Genomic DNA, 18,441 nt, shown 5'->3' with positions numbered 1-18,441 from the left:
TCTGTATTTATAGCAATAACCACTTTTTTTTATTAAAAAAAGATTTAATTTTATTTTAATTAAAAAAATGAAGAAATTTAATGCTACGAAGATTTATATCATTCAGGAACGTCAAAAACAAGGTTTCTTTCGCTCTTAAATTTTATTAAGGTAGACTCATAAATTTGACATGTAATTTGGAATTGGGTAATACTAAATTGTCAGAATCTAATCAACAAAATTACTGTTTGAAATTACCATGAATAACAAACTGACTGTGCGTTATAAAATGGCAATGCATGTAATCAAAATGTTAACGTTTTTTCAATAAATTTATTGATCTATGATTTTTTTTTTTTTTTATCTATCAGGAGGCTATTCCATCCGTGTCGTTTTAGCAGGCCTAGAGTATATATATTAATTATTTTATTTAAAAATTTTATTTTAAATTTTAAATAAATTATCTAAAAAAAATTTATATCAACTATCTTATTTTTTTAAAAAATTTTATATTTATGAATAGAACTTCTCTAAATTTAATAAATTGATTTTATCCTCTAAATATTATAAAGGAGAAAACAATTAAAGAAACTGATTTATGACATAGTACAAAAGTGAATATCTAAATTTAATAAAATAATTTTTTATCCTAAATTATATATTTTAGATAAGAATATAATTTAGATAAGAAAACTAGTATAAATACTCTTATATACACCAATTCAAACATGCCCTATTTCCTACATTAAGTTTAAATATAAGAAAAACACATGAAAAAAATCTTTTATACCGATGCTACATCTTACATCCAAACAAGGAAAACTCTCAAGGTGGTAATTTAAATTGGGTTCCGGTTGATGGGTTGGTGGGTTGACGGGTTGAAATATCAAAATCTAAAAATGACCTAATTACTATTTTGATTCAAATTATTCGATCCGAACCTGACCCATTTATCTGTATTTGATCCAAGCCCGATTTGAAATGACCCATAATCTAAATCCAACCCAAACCTGATCCGACTCATTTATAAAAACATATTCATCTTAACCTGAATCCAACTCGAAAAGACCTATTTTTATAAAAATATGCTTATTTTAAGTCGAACTCAACTAGAATTCGACCTAAACCTGACCTAAAAATATTTATAAACGGTTTCACAGGTTGTAATTGGATCATTTCAGATTAATCTGAATCTGACCCGTTTATTAATCGTATCAATCAGATTGACCTAAATCTAATCCAAATCTAATAAAACCTTACTCTAACTTAATTTTTTTCGTGTTCAAATCAGATCATATTTTTATATCGGATAAAAAATTATCACCCCTATAAAACTCCATAGAATTTGGAACACTTTAAGCATAATCACTTGCTTCACTTACGTTTGCTATGTAGCATTGGTAGCTAGTCGTGTATAAGAAGCATCAAAAATTATATCGGATCATATTTTTATAAGAAGCATCAAAAATTATATAAGAAGCATAAAAAATTACTCTAACTTAATTTTTTTTCGTGTTCAAATCAGATCATATTTTTATATCGGATCAAAAATTATCACCCCTATAGAACTCCATAGAATTTGGAACACTTTAAGCATAATCACTTGCTTCACTTGCGTTTGCTATGTAGCATTGGTAGCTAGTCGTGTATAAGAAGCATCAATCAGAACATTAGCACAACAACAATTTTGAGAATTCATAAAAGGAACTGCATTGAAAGAAAAAAAAAAATTAAGCTCGAAATCGATTGGACCAGTATTGGTTGCTTCTGGATATAAGAAGCTCAGTCGTCGGGTTATGGTATTACAGTAGGACATTCAAATTGTCATCCAAATATTCACTATTCGATCCTTAACTATGATGTACTTGTAGAAATTTTTTTCTTTAAATAGGGTGTGCAACTAAAGAATACTGGGTTTCTGAGTTGTCCACCGTATGTACTTCCTAATTTATTTTGATGGTTAGTGAAAAAATTCTATAGGGTCGCATCGATTATCCCGAACTAGTCAATAAGACTAACTTGATTTTGTTGATTTTTAACTGTTCGATGTGCAACGGAAGATGTGAAAATAGATTAAACGTCTTTTAAATTTTTTTTCACAACAAAACAATTTTGTTTAGATCGAACAAGTGATCTTGTTTAATTATAAGAACTTTTATAAATTCTCTTATAATTTAATATACAAACATTATAATATTTTATTTACAATTCTCTAAAAAAAATAGAATCATTACCTTGAGTTTGTGTCTAAGATTTACAAGTCGCCGAAGTTCTTTCAACTCCACGATCTTCCTCACCAATTCTTCGAATCAACTGATGGACAAAAGTGTGGGCTAACTCTCCTAACTTTTCTCACAAAAATCAACTATAGAATTTTTTACCAAAAATTCTCTTCCACTTCCAGGGAGAGAGAGACATGTATTATATAGCACAAGAAGGAGGGGAACGTGTATATAAAAGTGGGAGAGAAAGAGGGGAACATGTATTATAAAGTGTGAGAGAAAAAAGGAGAACGTGTATTATATTTTGTGAGAATATTTATAATATTGTCAAATATTGGATTTCTCTCTTTTATATTTTATTTGTAATCAAATTACAAATATAATATCTAAATTTTTTATTTCTCTCTCATATATATTTTATTTGTAATCAAATTACAAATATAATATCTAAACATTTGATTTCTCTCTTTTATATTTTATTTGTAATCAAATTACAAATAGAATATTCCCTTTAGTTAAAATAATAAATAATTTTATTAGTTAATAAATTTTGTGAGAATAAATAATTAATCAAATTAATTATTTAAAAGTATCCATCATGATTATAAGAAGATGGTTTGGGGACCATGGACCCATAATTTAAAGCTCCAATAAATTTAGATAAAATTAATTAAAGCTCTTTAATTAATTATCTAATTTATTAACTCCAAGATTATTTCACTAAAATTTGAAATTGCACTCTTGAGAATTATGGAACATTTTTACTCAAAAGATTTGAACGACCCATTGATATAATCATTACCTGTCGATCAACCCTCTGTTCATGGTTCACAAATAGAGCTGGGTGAAATTACCGTTTTACCTCTCTGTTTGTATCTAAAATCTTAAGTACCATTGATTCACTAGTGAACAATTAATTCATAGTCTAATTATGAATTAGAGCGCTCAAACTATTCAGTGCTAGAATCAACACTCAAGAAAACCATTTTAGCATCATTTCGGAAGTTACGGATTTAGTATTTATAAATCATATTCCCAGCTGAATGTATAACTGAGTCTCCAAAATGTAAGTGTTACACCTATTATTTAAAATAGGTTTTAACAAACAAATTAAGAGACCTGTTAATACAAACAAGGAGTCTATGACAACTCAGGATTTAGATTGATCTACATATGATCATCTTAGCGATGTTGATTCGAGTCTTTGTAACGATATTTAAACATAGACACATAAATCACATCTGGTCCTTGTCCTATATAATCATATTATATAAAATGCCTCTGCTTAGTGTCATTACACTGACTGTCCGGATAAGACTATCATATTCATAATGTCAGCAGACTGCATTTATGATTACCAATTAAAGATTCATACTTTAATTAATCATGGACATTTTAAATATATTATCTATGATTTTAATCCTCTTGTATATAACAATCTTATATGCTAAAACCATAGTTACAACAATATATTATGGATTTGATATAGATATTCATTTTTATATAAGTAAGCATAAAATAATCCAACAATAAAATAAATACTTTATTTAATTAAGCAATTAATAATAAATATCTGTTTTATGGGCATATTCCCAACAGATTTATACTTTTTTTTATTTTGACATAAGATGTCACGGCCCAGAGGAGTCTCTGCAGAGAAAAATTCGGCAGCATCTCCCCTGTACCGATGGCAATCTGAATCCATAAATACATAACTCAATCAACGATGCTATTTCCACATCATACTTACCTTGCTCAAAGAAGAAGAAGTCGTTGTCCCAAAAAAGATCACCATGAAAAAGAAGTCGCTGTCCCGACAAAGATCAACATAGAACCTTTTGCTATTTCCAAAAACCAAATCCCACTCGATTACTAGATGTTCTGCCTTTTTCGCCTTCTTCAATCAATCGATCATTATTTTTGACTTGGACGCCCTTTTATAAGAGAAAGATGACTCTTCCTCTATCTCCATTAATGGAGGAAGGTGAAAGGGCTGGAAGATAAAGGAGAAGAGGCATCATTTCAACTTCTTTACTCCAACATCTCTGACTCATCTATGTCAATCCATAAAGGTCATAGTGACAAAGGTCATGTAAGAACATTTAATTCATACTTCAGGGAAAATTGTTCATACAACAACAAGCACATTGAGTAATTATTGTTAAGAAAGTTGTTACACTTACTGCTCTATAGAACGAATTTGAGATATTATTTTAGTCTAGATTAAATTATTTATATTAATATGAACAACTCTAATCCCTCATAATGACTATTATGTCGAGAGTATGTTCAATATCTCTAATTAATATAATTTATTCACAATCACATTTTAAGTACTCAAAAAATATATAACTGGTCCACTAGTGAATAAATGCCAAAAATATAAATTTATTTTAATATTCCTTTTTAACTAGAATATATTTATTATAATTAGTCTCTTTCCTAATTATACTTCAAAGATCAAATCATCCATAGCCAATATGGTACATGCTAAAGTAACAGACACTGATTAGAATTTCAAGCAGACAACTAAATAGTCACTTAAGGTAAGATTAAAATTAACTTATAATCTTAAAGGTCTCACAGAGTAGAGAAGCAGAGATCCATTATTCTACTAGTCTTATTGTCGTCATAGCACATTTGGTATAAATCACACGTTACGATATTTTTTTTTTACCAAAAAGAATGCATGTTTTCTCATAATTTAACATCGTACAGATTTTGATCTAGACATACTTAATGTCTAATTCTGAATCCAACATATGAATTCTAATATAGCCTTAAGCAGATTTAGTAAATGGTGGGTTTATTTACTGCAATCATTGTTAACATATAAATGATCTCATCTTAACACAATTATCAAGGCGACTTTAACCTATGTGTATGTCTCTATTTACAGCTACATACGTTGTCTCATAAGTAACGATCTTACCTCTATTTATACTTAACAAATAGAGATGATTGTCCATGTGAATAAATCAATATTAATTTGCTAATATGTTCACCGAGACTTTTATCCAAAATATAACAACAACATATACATTGAATAGATCATGATATTTTCATGTATTTACAGTGTTACATTTTGGCTATTTGTTCAGAAGTCTTGGGATACATACTTTTACTTAGAATAGTACATCTCGTTGCAGGTGTTTATTCAATATTGCAATCTGACATATTAAAGTGTTATAATATCTTAGTGATATAAGCCTCTTGAGACAAACTCAAAAGTCTTTTTGATCGATCTCTAATGATATTTACTCGCACTCAACTTCTCTCAAATCTATTATATCAAATTGTGATAAAAGCCAAATTTGACTTCTATCACACATTTTATGTCACTTCCAATTATTAGCATATCATCAACATATAATGAGAAGATGATAAACTTTTCTTTTTTCCTTTCTTAGGTAAACACAATAATCCTCATTGATCATTTTGAAACTATAAGATAAAATGATTTCATTAAATCTTATGCCCCATTATCTTGAGGTTTATTTTAGTTTGTATATAAACTTTTTAACTCTACATACTCTATTCTCTTGACCTTCATCAATATAATCTTCTAGCTGTGTCATATAGATTTTTTCGTCAAGATTACCATTAAAAAAGTTATTTTTACATCTATCTGATGTAATTCTATGTCAAAATGTTCTACTATAGCTAAGATAATACGTATTGACACAAACATCATAACTGTGGAGAATGTCTTTTCAAAATTGATGCAGATGTATCATAGGGCATAAGAGAGATTATAGAGATGGAGAGGGGCATTTTTGTCATTCGGCTGGTTAGGGCTTTAAGTGAGGAGAAGGCACTGTAGACAGCGAGGGGGCCTTGGTGCTTTTTCTCCCGCCGCCACCTGCTAGAATAGGGGTCAACGCCTCCGCCAGAGATCGTCGGCACATCGACAATTCATATCCTTCCAAGTAGCTCCCGACCGCCACTGCCAACATCCTACGCCAACGCCACTACCTCCTCTTCACACCGCAGTCGTCACCGCTCTCTCCTTCATCGCCAGCGTGCCGACGTCGCCTTCGTTAGGACGCCGACCATCGCTCCCCTTCTCCTCCTCACGTTGCTATTGCCATCAGACGGACTCGACACAGCTTCCAAACCACGACTGTCTCACCTCACTTCGATCCACAACCTTTGCCGGCCTTATGCGCCAGTGCTGCTGCCTTCTCCTATCTCCCTCTCCTCTCGCCAGAAAAGGCCTCCTCTGTCGCCGCCCTCGCAACAACGCAGGCTAGGGCCACCTCGTCGCATCACCTCGTGTCGACGACACACATACTGCTTCTCCTCTCGCCTGAAGCCTCCTTCAGCGTTGGCTTCCTATGGCACTGCCGCCCTCCGATGCCACCTCCAGCGACAGCCACCGGTCGACCCACGACCTTCGTCAGTGGCACAGTGGCATCCTTGTTGTTGGCACTCCTATCGCCAAATCCAACCATTCAGCGTCGCTGCCACGTTCGCGGCGCTTGTTCAGCCTTCGATCTGTGCTGTCATACACTTCGGGTGTCGATTCGATATTCGATCTATGTCGGCGTACAGTTTTGACGATGATCTGGCTCTCGAGCCACCGCTGATCCGACCTTCGAGCTACTACTATTGCACTCTACATTTGTGATCTGTGTTCTACCCTATGTGTTGTGTTCCGACCATCAAGACGTTGTGTTTCGTTTCGCTATTATGATTGTGAGTTACTGGTATTATCCGACCTACGTACTGTGTCTCGGCCTGCGAGCCGCTGTGGTATTCCGACTCAGGAGTCGTCGTTATATTTCGTCTGACATGGTGCCTCTTGGATCCATGCTGCATCGAATTCCATGTCGTCACCCCCAGATTCGTCTCCTCAACTACCTCACATTCGTCTACTCTTCAAGGCCACGACGACTCGATCAACGTCGCGACCAGCTTACCGATCCATCCAAGGGTGCCTCCTGGGGCCAGGGTGTTGGAGCAATCTGGGTACCCTATGTTTTGATATTTGGGCAAAGGTTTAAGTTAGATTTATTGTTGTATTTGATATGCATTGTGAGTGTGCAGGATACAAGTACAACAAGGAAAGTCCAAGTGTGATCTTGGCAAAGGAGGAAAGTCCAAGGACGAGTCTTGGCGGTGTAAGTCCAAGCATGTAGTCTTGGTAACGTAAGTCGAAGTGTGACTTGGCAATGGATGAAGTCCCGGAGGCTCGACCTCTTAGAAAAGGAAGACCCGACAGCAATGACAAGGCTGATGGAAGCTCCAGAAGGCAAGACGTGAAGGATGGGGAGACATCCGAGGGATACAAGGCTGATAGAGGATGCTAGAAGGCTAGGTCTAGGTTGATCGGGCGAGGACGAGTGCTGAGTGAATGTACTCGAGGGTAAAATCTTAGAATTATGGTTTTACTGTAGCATTTTTGTAGCAGTCGACTAGGAGTTTCATCAATCGACTGGTGTATTCGATTGGGCAGTTGATTGGAAGCAAACAAAATACTTTTGTTTGCTCGGCCAGTGTGGAGCAGTCGATTGGTACTTTTGCCAATCAACTGGTATCGAGCCGTTGGAATGTAACGGTTGAATTTCCATAAGAGGACAATCGACTAATGATTTTGGCAATCAACTGGTAGGCGGGGTTTCCAACTCGTGGCCTATATAATCAAGCATTGGAAGCTTGTTTAAGGTTGACGAAAATAGAGGTGGTTAACCCCTATTAGAGTCTCCAAGGAGTGTGGTGAGGTTTCTCCACCCACAAGGAGCTACTCGAGCTAGCCGGAGGTTTTCCGGAGAGTCATCCACTGACGGATCGGGATTGTCCACCTTACGGACAACCATAGAGTAGGAGCTTCATCTCCGAACCACGTTAAACAACGTGTTAGGTTTGCTTTCTTTTGTTAGTGTTTATCTTGTATTTTCGCTGTACACACTAACCATTGTAGGAAGAGACATTTTGGGTGAGACGCTATTCACCCCCCCTCTAGCGGACATTAAGGTCCCAACAAGTGGTATCAGAGTGGGTCGCTCTTCTACGGACTAATCGCCGAGGGAGAAAAGCACTAGAGGAAGATGGAGTTCGAAGGTCCGCTTGGATGGGATATCCGGATCCCACCTCCATATGACCGAGAAGACTTCGGGTATTGGAGGTCACGCTTGGAGACTTGGTTCTAAATGGATTGAAACCATTAGATCGTATTGGAAGATCCTTTCGAAGCTCCAATGAACAAGAAAGGGAAACACCTCCGACCTCGATATTGGACCAAGGAGCAAAGGGAGAAATTGGAGGCGGATAAGGAGGTAACGAAAATTCTATTGAATTTATTACCTCCTAACATTTTGTTGAGTGTATGCAATTATGAGAATGCAAGTGATCTTTGAAAAAAGATCATTGCATTCCATGAAGATCCTACAAAACTCCAAGTAGTGGAAGAACCCAAGGACAATGGATCATTTGTCCAAAAGGAGAAGAACTAATCGGATGTTGACACGTGTTCAACATCTGAGGAGGAGAAGGAAGATGAGGAGTTATCATCCACATCTTCAAGGGAGGAAGAAGTGGAACCATCTACATCTTCAAGTGAAGAGGAAGAAGAGCAATTCAAGGAAGAGGAGATCTTGGAAGCTCAAACCTCCACCTCAATTACCAAGGAGAGCATAAAGGACCACATCAAATGCTTTGAGTGTGGTAAGATGGGGCACTACAAGAGTAGGTGTCCTTCGCTCAAGAAGGTAAAGGAGGTAAACCCTAAACTCACTAAAGTTAATTTAGAAATTAATGTGAGTTGTAGGAAGAAAAAGAAGGAGAAGAAACACATTAGGTGTTTCATATGTGGTGAGTGGGGGCACTACCACACGAAGTGCCCAAGGAGAGGAGAGCTCAAGAAATTGGCACCCTTGAATAAATGGGAAAAGAATATGAGCTCAAGTCAAGTAGGAGCTTCAAAGGTAAAAGGGAAGGTAATATCTATTTTGAAGTTTAATCCAAGTTCAAATTCCTTTATCTTGTTAGGAATATTAAAAATTATGTACCCATGCATAATTATGGATTTAGGTATAATGATAGGAATAGGGTTAACATGGTAGATAACCCTAAGAAATCATACATTAAGGGTAGACCTAATAAGACCCAAACCACTTTGCTTAAGGGAAGGAAAGTGGGTGAAAACCTAAGCATTGATCCCAAGAAAGGGAGACATATGTCTAGAAAGATGGGTAGGTCTAAGGATGTCCAAGGTAGACATATTGACTCTAGGGTTAGAACCATAGAATTATAAAATCAAGCCTTGAAGGTAAGACTTGAAGAAATGGAGAAAGTCCTAGATATGTTCATTATTGGACCTAAAGGACTTGACATATGTTTGGGTGGTCAAAAATCCAAAAATGCCAAATTAGGTCCCTCTCATGCCAAGAGAAGGTCAAGTGCTAGGGTAACATATAATTATGGCAAGGATGAGGTGTCCAAGGTTAAGGATAAGATGAAATTAACTAAAGACAAGGTGTCTAAGGTTAAGAAGGTTAGTTTTGTAGGCCAAGTATCACTCGAGGTGCACCGAAGTGGCCTAGCCATAGTGGATGAGTCACCTAGAGAGGTGGGTAAGACTAAGAGCTCTTGAGGGAGCTTAAAGAGTCTTTGGGACATATGATAAATGATCTCAAGTGAACCAATACGTGCCAAAGGGATTAGAGATGGATTTGAGTCTCTATTGTAGTTGGTTGGCACAATTAGGTTAAGTTTCATGCATGAAAATATGACATTGGGGTCATATTGCATGAAAATTAGTTTTTGATGTATATATGTCATATAAACTTATGCTAGGGATGCATTATGGCTTAGTATGGGCAGATACATAAAGAGGAAGTCAAAACTAGGACTTTAGGTCAAGGTTCAATCGAACCATTTAGCTAGTTTTGAATTTTGTGCCAATCTTGGGATTTGTGATAAATATATTTTTATATATTTTTTTCCAAGTGGACATGGATAAAATAGACCTCTCCACAAAATTTGATATTTTTTAGAGGTCTGTGGAATTTTTGGCGCATTTCTGAAAGTGGGTCAGAAAGGTTGATTTTTACCAAAAAAGAGTACCAGTCGACTGATACAGTTACTAGTCGACTGGTAACATTGTTCATGAGCACAAAATGTCTCTGTGAACTTATTTTGACTATGACAGTCGACTGAGACTTATAGCAGTCGACTGAGATTTATAGCTGTCGACTGATACAGTCTAAAAATGTCTTTCAGCATTAAAAAATGACCAAAATAGTGGTGAACATGTATGTAATCTTATGGGGATTAATACATGATGTTTATGGTCATTAAAGGTCAAAGAGTCCAATAATTGAGATATTGTTGGAGCACTTTTTGATGTATGGTAAAGGGGGAGAAGTTTAGGTTTAAGTTGGAAACCTACACACCTTTGCAAGAAATCCTAGCTCAAGGGGGAGCTTAGGTTAAGGGGGAGCGATTGCTCATTTATTAGCAAAGGGCGAAAAGTTTACCTTTACAAGAAATTCTAGTTCAAGGGGGAGCTTAGGTAAAGGGGGAGCCTAGAGATTTAGGTTCCATTATTTATGCATGAGTTGATTTGCATATTTATTTGCATATGTATTGCTATATTATTTTCCTAACTTAAACGGGTTGCCAAACATCAAAAATAGAGAGATTGTTGGAGCAATCTGGGTACCCTAGGTTTTGATGTTTGGGTAAAATTTTAAGTTAGGTTTATTATTGTATTTGATATGCATTGTGAGTGTGTAGGATATAGGTACAACAAGGAAAGTCCAAGTGTGATCTTGGCAAAGGAGGAAAGTCCAAGGACGAGTCTTGGCGGTGTAAGTCCAAGCATGTAATCTTGGTAACGTAAGTCGAAGTGTGACTTGGCAATGGATGAAGTCCCGGAGGCTCGACCTCTTGGAAAAGGAAGACTCGACAGCAATGACAAGGCTGATGGAAGCTCCAGAAGGCAAGACGTGAAGGATGGGGAGGCATCCGAGGGATGCAAGGCTGATGGAGGATGCTAGAAGGCTAGGTCTAGGTTGGTCGGGCGAGGACGAGTGCTGAGTGAATATACTCGAGGGTAAAATCCTAGAATTAGGGTTTTACTGTAGTGGCACTGCAGCAGTACTGTAGCGTTACTGTAGCAATACTGTAGCAGTCGACTGGTGGTTTCATCAGTCGACTGGTGTAGTCGACAGGGCTGTCGATTGGGAGCGAATAGAATGCTTCTATTCGCTCAGCCAATGTGGAGCAGTCGACTGGTACTTTTACCAGTCGACTGGTATCGAACTGTTGGGATGTAATAGTCGAATTTCCACAAGAGGGCATTTTAATAGTCGACTGGTAGGTGAGGTTTCCAACTCATAGCCTATGTAATCAAACATTGGAATCTTGGTTAAGGTTGACAAAAATAGAGGTGATTAATCCCTATTAGAGTCTCCAAGGTCTTCTTGAGTGATCAAGAGCTTGTGCAAGTTTGTGGTGAGGTTTCTCCACCCACAAGGAGCTACTCGAGCAACCCGGAGGTTTTCCGGGGAGTTATCCACCGACGGATCGGGATCATCCACCTTACGGATAGCCATGGAGTAGGAGTTTCATCTTTGAACCACGTTAAACAACGTGTTAGGTTTGCTTTCTTTTGTTAGTGTTTATCTTGTATTTTCGCTGTGGACACTAATCATTGTAGGAAGCGACATTTTGGTTGAGACACTATTCACCCCCCCTCTAGCGGACATCAAGGTCCCAACACAGGGTACGTCATTGTACTCACCCGTGTATTTATTTTGTTGTTCTACTATTATTCGACTACTTATATATTCATGAGACCTGTCTCAAGCATCGGGGTACCAGGGACCGGGGCAACCCGATCGCTAGATGCAGGTACTATTGACCAGAGAACTTCTGACTAGGGGTGAGCATTTGGTTAATTCGGTCCATAAATTAACCGAATTAATCGAAAACTGATTTAGTGTTGGCTAACCGAATTAAATTAAAGTTTTACTAAAACTGAATTAATCGAATTAGCTATTTTAGTTAACACCGAATTAACTAAATTTGTTTAAAATAACAATAAAAAGAATTTTTACAAAATTAATATCAAATTAACCTAATTAACCGAATGCACACCCCTACTTCTGACGACTTGGTCAACACAGAAGACATCTCATCATCCGGGTCATGGAGATACGGTCAACATTCTAGACACGTCATTCCGGCAGTTCCATTTTCTCATATTCCTGACAGGATCATATTGGCGCCGTCAGTGGGAACTTCGCCTGATCTGAAATGTGAAGATGGATAACGCTGGAAAATTTTGTCATCCTCATGACCTCGGTGGGTTTTGACGAACATATCATATTCTCTTCACTCCACGGGTATTCAGGAATCGAGGAACTGAGTCAGATCCTCTGCTAATCGGCAGGTCAATTTTTTCGTTATATTTTCCCTTTTGGTCATAGGATCTATCATTGTTCCCCGATTGAAGACTCCCGTGTCGATCGGTCGGGTTTATATTACATAATATTAGAGCCACAGGCTCAATATCGAAGACTCTCATGCCGATCAACCGTGTTTATATTACATTATATTAGAGTCACGGGCTCAATATCGAAGACTCTCATGCCGATCGACCGGGTTTATATTACATTATATTAGAGTCATAGGCTCAATATCGAAGACTCCTGTGCTAATCGACCAGGTTTATATTACATTATATTAGAGTCACGAGCTCAATATCAAAAACTCCCATGCCGATCGGTCGAGTTTATATTACATTATATTAGAGCTACGGACTCAATATCGAAGACTCCCGTCCCGATCGACCAAGTTTATATTATATTATATTATATTATATTAGAGTCATAGGCTCAATATCGGAGACTCCCAAGCCGATCGGCCGAGTTTGAGTTATATTATAACCACGAGCTCTAGAAGTCGAGCGACAACTATAAACCCTAGAAGTCGAGCAGCAACTATAAACCTTTGAGTCAGAGACTCCCGAGCCAATCGGCTGGGTTTGAGTTATATTAGAGTCACGAGCTCTAGAAGTCGAGCGGCAACTATAAACCCTTGAGTCAGAGACTCCCGAGCCAATTGGCTGGGTTTGAGTTATATTAGAGCCACGAGCTCTAGAAGTCGAGCGATGACTATAAACCCTTGAGTCAGAGACTCCCGAGTCGATCGACCGGGTTTGAGTTATATTAGAGCCACGAGCTCTAAAAGTCAAACGACGACTATAAACCTTAGAAGTCGAGCGACGACTATAAACCCTTGAGTCAAAGACTCCTGAGCTGATCGGTCGGGTTTGAGTTATATTAGAGCCACAAGCTTTAAAAGTCGAGTGACAACTATAAACCCTAGAAGTTGAGCGACCATTATAAACCCTTGAGTCAGAGACTCCCGAGTCGATCGGCCGGGTTTGAGTTATATTAGAGCCACGAGCTTTAGAAGTCGAGCGGTGACTATAAACCTTAGAAGTCGAGCGGCGACTATAAACCCTTGAGTCAGAGACTCTTGAGCCGATCGGTCGGGTTTGAGTTATATTAGAGCCACGAGCTCTAGAAGTCAAGCGGCGACTATAAACCCTAGAAGTCGAGCGGCGACTATAAACCCTTGAGTCAGAGACTCCCATGCCGATAGGTCGGGTTTGAGTTATATTAGAGCCACGAACTCTAGAAGTCGAGCGGTGACTATAAACCCTAGAAGTCGAGTGGCAACTATAAACCCTTGAGTCAGAGACTCCTGAGTCGATCGGGCGAGTTTGAGTTATATTAGAGTTGCGAGCTCTAGAAGTCGAGCGACGACTATAAACCCTAGAAGTCGAGCGGCGACTAAAAACTCTTGAGTCAGAGACTCCCGAGCCGATCGGCTGAGTTTGAATTATATTAGAGGGACGAGCTCTAGAAGTCGAGCAGCGACTATAAATCCTAGAAGTCGAGCGACGACTATAAACCCTTGAGTCAGAGACTCCCGAGCCGACCAACCGGGTTTGAGTTATATTAGGGCCACGGGCTCTAGAAGTCGAGCGGCGAGTATAAACCCAAGTTTCCACTAACCATAAAGCGGCGACGTTAAACCCCTATCTCCCTCGTTCGGGGTCGAGTGGTCTTCACTGGTCTCAGACCAACATATCAGATCTCCTATCTCCCCTGTTCGGGATCTAGTGGTCTTCACTGGTCGTGAACCAGCATATCGAATCTCCTATCTTCCCTGTTTAAGGTCGAGTGGTTTTCACTGGTCGTGGACCAACATATCGAATCTCCTATCTCCCCCGTTCGGGATCGAGTGGTCTACGGACCAGAATATCGGATCTCCTATCTCCCCTATTCGGGGTCGAGTGGTCTTCACTAGTCGCGGACCAGCATATCGAATCTCCTATCTCCCCCGTTCGGGATCGAGTGGTCTTCACTGGTCGCGGACCAGCATATCGGATCTCTTATCTCCCCTGTTCGGGGTTGAGTGGTCTTCACTGGTCACGAACAAGCATATTGGATCTCCTATCTCCCCCGTTCAGGGTCGAGCGATCTTCACTGGTCGCGGACCGACATATTATCTCCTATCTCCCCCGTTCGATGTCGAGTGGTCTTCACTGGTCGCAGACCAGTATATCGGATCTCTTATCTCACCCGTTCGGGGTCGAGAGGTCTTCACTGGTCGCGGAGCAGCATATCGGATCTCCTATCTCCCCTGTTCGGGGTCGAATGGTCTTCACTGGTCTTGGACTAGTATATCGGATCTCCTATTTCCCCCATTCAGGGTTGAGCGGTCTTCACTGGTCGCAGACTAGCCGTCCGCTCTGCCACACACTTGACTACTTGGTAGAACGCTCAACATTCTCTAGATGGGATGGTCAGCATTTTACGATTGATTGGCCGACACTTTCTCGGTCGCCCGCTCGGCATCGCCAACTCGTTCACTCGGTCTGCTCAGCATCCCGCATGTCACTCGGTCGATTATCATTTTACTCGTCGCTCACTTGACGTTTTCTTGTTCGCTCCGCATCGGTCCAGTTATTAACTCGGTATTATTTCTCGTGGTTCGCTCGGCATCGCTACCATCTCTCGTACGACACCATTTCTATAGCGACCACTTACAAGGCATTATGCGATGGGTTCAGCAATTTGACCATGATATCGAGAGCGATTCAACTTTTGCGATAGACTATCTAGTCAGTCGGACTTGCGCCTCCTTCGACTAGACTTGAAGGAGAGGCTTATGATGCAGATGTATCATAGGGCATAAGAGAGATTACAGAGATAGAGAGGGGCATTTTTGTCATTCGGCTAGTTAGGGCTTTAAGTGAGGAGAAGGCACTATAGACAGCGAGGGGGCCTTGGTGCTTTTTCTCCCGCCGCCACCTGCTGGAACAGGGGTCAACGTCATCGCCAGAGATCGTTGGCACACTGACAGTTCATATCCTTCCAGGTAGCTCCTGGCCAACGCTACGCCGCCGCTGCCATCATCTTACACCAGCACCACTACCTCTTCTTCATGCCGCAGTCGTCGCCGCTCTCTCCTTCATCGTCGGCGTGCCGACGCTGCCTTCGCGAGGACGTCGGTCGTCGCTCCCCTTCTCCTCCTCACGTTGTTGTTGCCATCGGACAGACTCGACACAGCTTCCAAACTGCGACCGCCTCACCTCTCTTCAATCCACGACCTTTGCCGGGCTTATAGCGCCAGTGCCGCTGCCTTCTCCTATCTCCCTTTCCTCCCACTAGAAAAGACCTCCTCTGTCGTCGCCCTCGCAACAACGCAGGCTAGGGCCACCTCGCCGCATCACCTCGTGTTGGCGGCACACAGGCCGCTTCTCCTCTCGCCGGATGCCTCCTCCGGCGTTGGCTCCCTCTGGCGCTGCCGCCCTCCGATGCCACCTCTAGCGACAGCCACCGGCCGACCCACGACCTTCGTCGGTGGCACAGAGCCATAGTTGTTGTTGGCACTCCTATCGCTAGATCTGACCATCCAACGCTGCTGCCACATTCGCGGCGCTTGTTCAGCCCTCGATCCGCGCTGTCATACACTTCGGACGGCGATTCGATATTCGATCTATGTCGGCGTATGATTTTGGCTATGATCCGGCTCTCGAGCCACCGGTACCATAGGTCAAGTTAAATTGTGTTCCTTTTTACTCTAACCCTAATTACCCTACCGGGTAGGTTAGTTTTAGTTACCCTATCAGGTAGATTATTTTTGGAGGTGTCAGCTATTCTAGAGTCTCTCCCTGAATTATTGGCCTATATTTTTAAGTTTTAATTCTAGGTTTATGTTTGTTACTTTTATAATTATATTTAACTTGATGATAATATGGTTTTTGATGGGTTCTAAAATTTTTCAATTTTGATTTTGTTGGTCTAGGCTTGTGTTTTGGTTTTTGATTTGATTTATCAAAGTTTACATAGTATATTTTATCTTTAGGTATGTAATATTGGTTAATTCCTACTTGTATGGTTAAGCACGCTTTCAGAACTCAAGCTTTATTTTGTTATTTATGTTGGGTTATTAGTGATTTAAACGTTTTATTTGAACTTGACTTGTAGCCAAGCCCGATTTTATTGTAGACTACTTTTTGACTATTTAAAATAAGATCTAAAATTTTAGATCTTGTTATAAATTTTTCTAAAATACTTCTTAATTTATTATTTTCTTTTTTTAGTGTTAGATTTTCCTCCTCAAGTGTTAGGTTTTGAGTTGGATTAGTATTTATGATTTGTTCCTTGAGGTTTTGATTTTCCTCAAGGAGCAATTTATTATCATTTTCGGTTGCAGTTAATTTCTTATTTAAACAAGCAATAATTTTAAAAAAATTCTTGTTCAAATTAAAATATACCTCTTCGGGACTTTCGAAAACGAGTACGGACTCGTGGCTCAATTCGGGTTCGGACCCATCTTCCGATTCGTCATCCAATTCTGCTTCGCGGGCGATCAACGCGAGGTGACACTGGTGCTTCTAGTCTTTGGCTTCCGATTCTTCTGAGGATGAGTCATCCCAAGTCGCTTTGAGAGCCTTCTTCTTGGATGTCTTCGACTTGTCGCTCTTCAATCTCGGACACTCGTTCTTGTAGTGACCTTTCTTATTGCACCTGAAGCAAGTCATGTTCCTTGGTTCAATCGGGGAGTTGATCTTCCGCAGGTGAATATCTTCCTTACCAGGTTCACTAGGTACTATTCGTCTTCAGAATCTTGATCGAACTCATCTTCAGGTTCAAGCTTGGTCTTTGTCATTTCCTTGGAGGAACCTGCAAACAAGGTAATACCTTTCTTGGTTCCGACGTTAGTCTGCTCGTGTAATTCAAGTTCGCAGAATAGCTCATCTAGTTTTAATTTAAATAATTTTTTTTAAATTTTGTAGGCATCCACGATAGATGCCCATAATGAATTTCACGGAAAAACATTTAAAGCGTACCTGATTAAATCGCGATTTTCCACTTGGTGACCTATCGCGTGGACTCCGTTGAGGATGTCTTTGATCCTCGCATGAAGTTGGCTTGTTGTTTCTCCTTCCTGCATTTTGATATTAAATAATTTATTTAACAGAAGGTCACACTTTGTTACTTTGGCGTCGCTCGTTCCTTCGTGTAGTTCGATCAGCTTGTTCCATAATTCTTTTGCATTCTGGTGCGGTCTCACTCGGTTCAGCTCTTTCTTTGTCAGCCCGCATTGCAGCGTGTTGAGAGCTTTGTAGTCCGTCGAGGATTTCTATCTCATGTCCGGAGGCCATTGTTCCGGGTCTAGTGGATTTCCAGAGTTGTCGACCGACACCTTGTATCCTCTGATGACGCTGAACCACTGGTCGAAGTCGGTCTTTAAGTAAACCTCCATTCGCTTCTTCTAGCAGGGGAAGTCATCCCCGTTGAATAGGGGGGACGAACTATGCTGAAGCCTTCGACTTGAGACATTTTATCCTGCACACAAATAAATAAAGAAACGAGGAATCCCAAGACTTGGTCTTGGATTAGTAGTGCGGTATAAAATTAGAAAGAATCTAAAACTGAATTGGTGTTGCACCAATTCAGCTTAATTACTACGAAAAAGATTTCTAAAAAGGTAACGATACTAGTTTAGATTTATAACATAAAACTAAAAATAGGAAAGAAAATTAAAAAAAATTTCACCCCTTGTCTGACTGGTGGTTGCACCAAATCAGAGCGGTACCTGCTCTAATACCACTTGTTGGATTGTGAAAATCGATAGAGGGAGGGGTGGGTGAATATCAATCGAAAACGTTTAAGCAAGTACGCAGCGAAAAAGTAACAAAAACACACAA

Source organism: Zingiber officinale, chromosome 10B (assembly GCF_018446385.1).
Source record: "Zingiber officinale cultivar Zhangliang chromosome 10B, Zo_v1.1, whole genome shotgun sequence".
Taxonomy (NCBI): Eukaryota; Viridiplantae; Streptophyta; class Magnoliopsida; order Zingiberales; family Zingiberaceae; genus Zingiber; species Zingiber officinale.
This window is presented reverse-complemented; position numbering follows the sequence as displayed.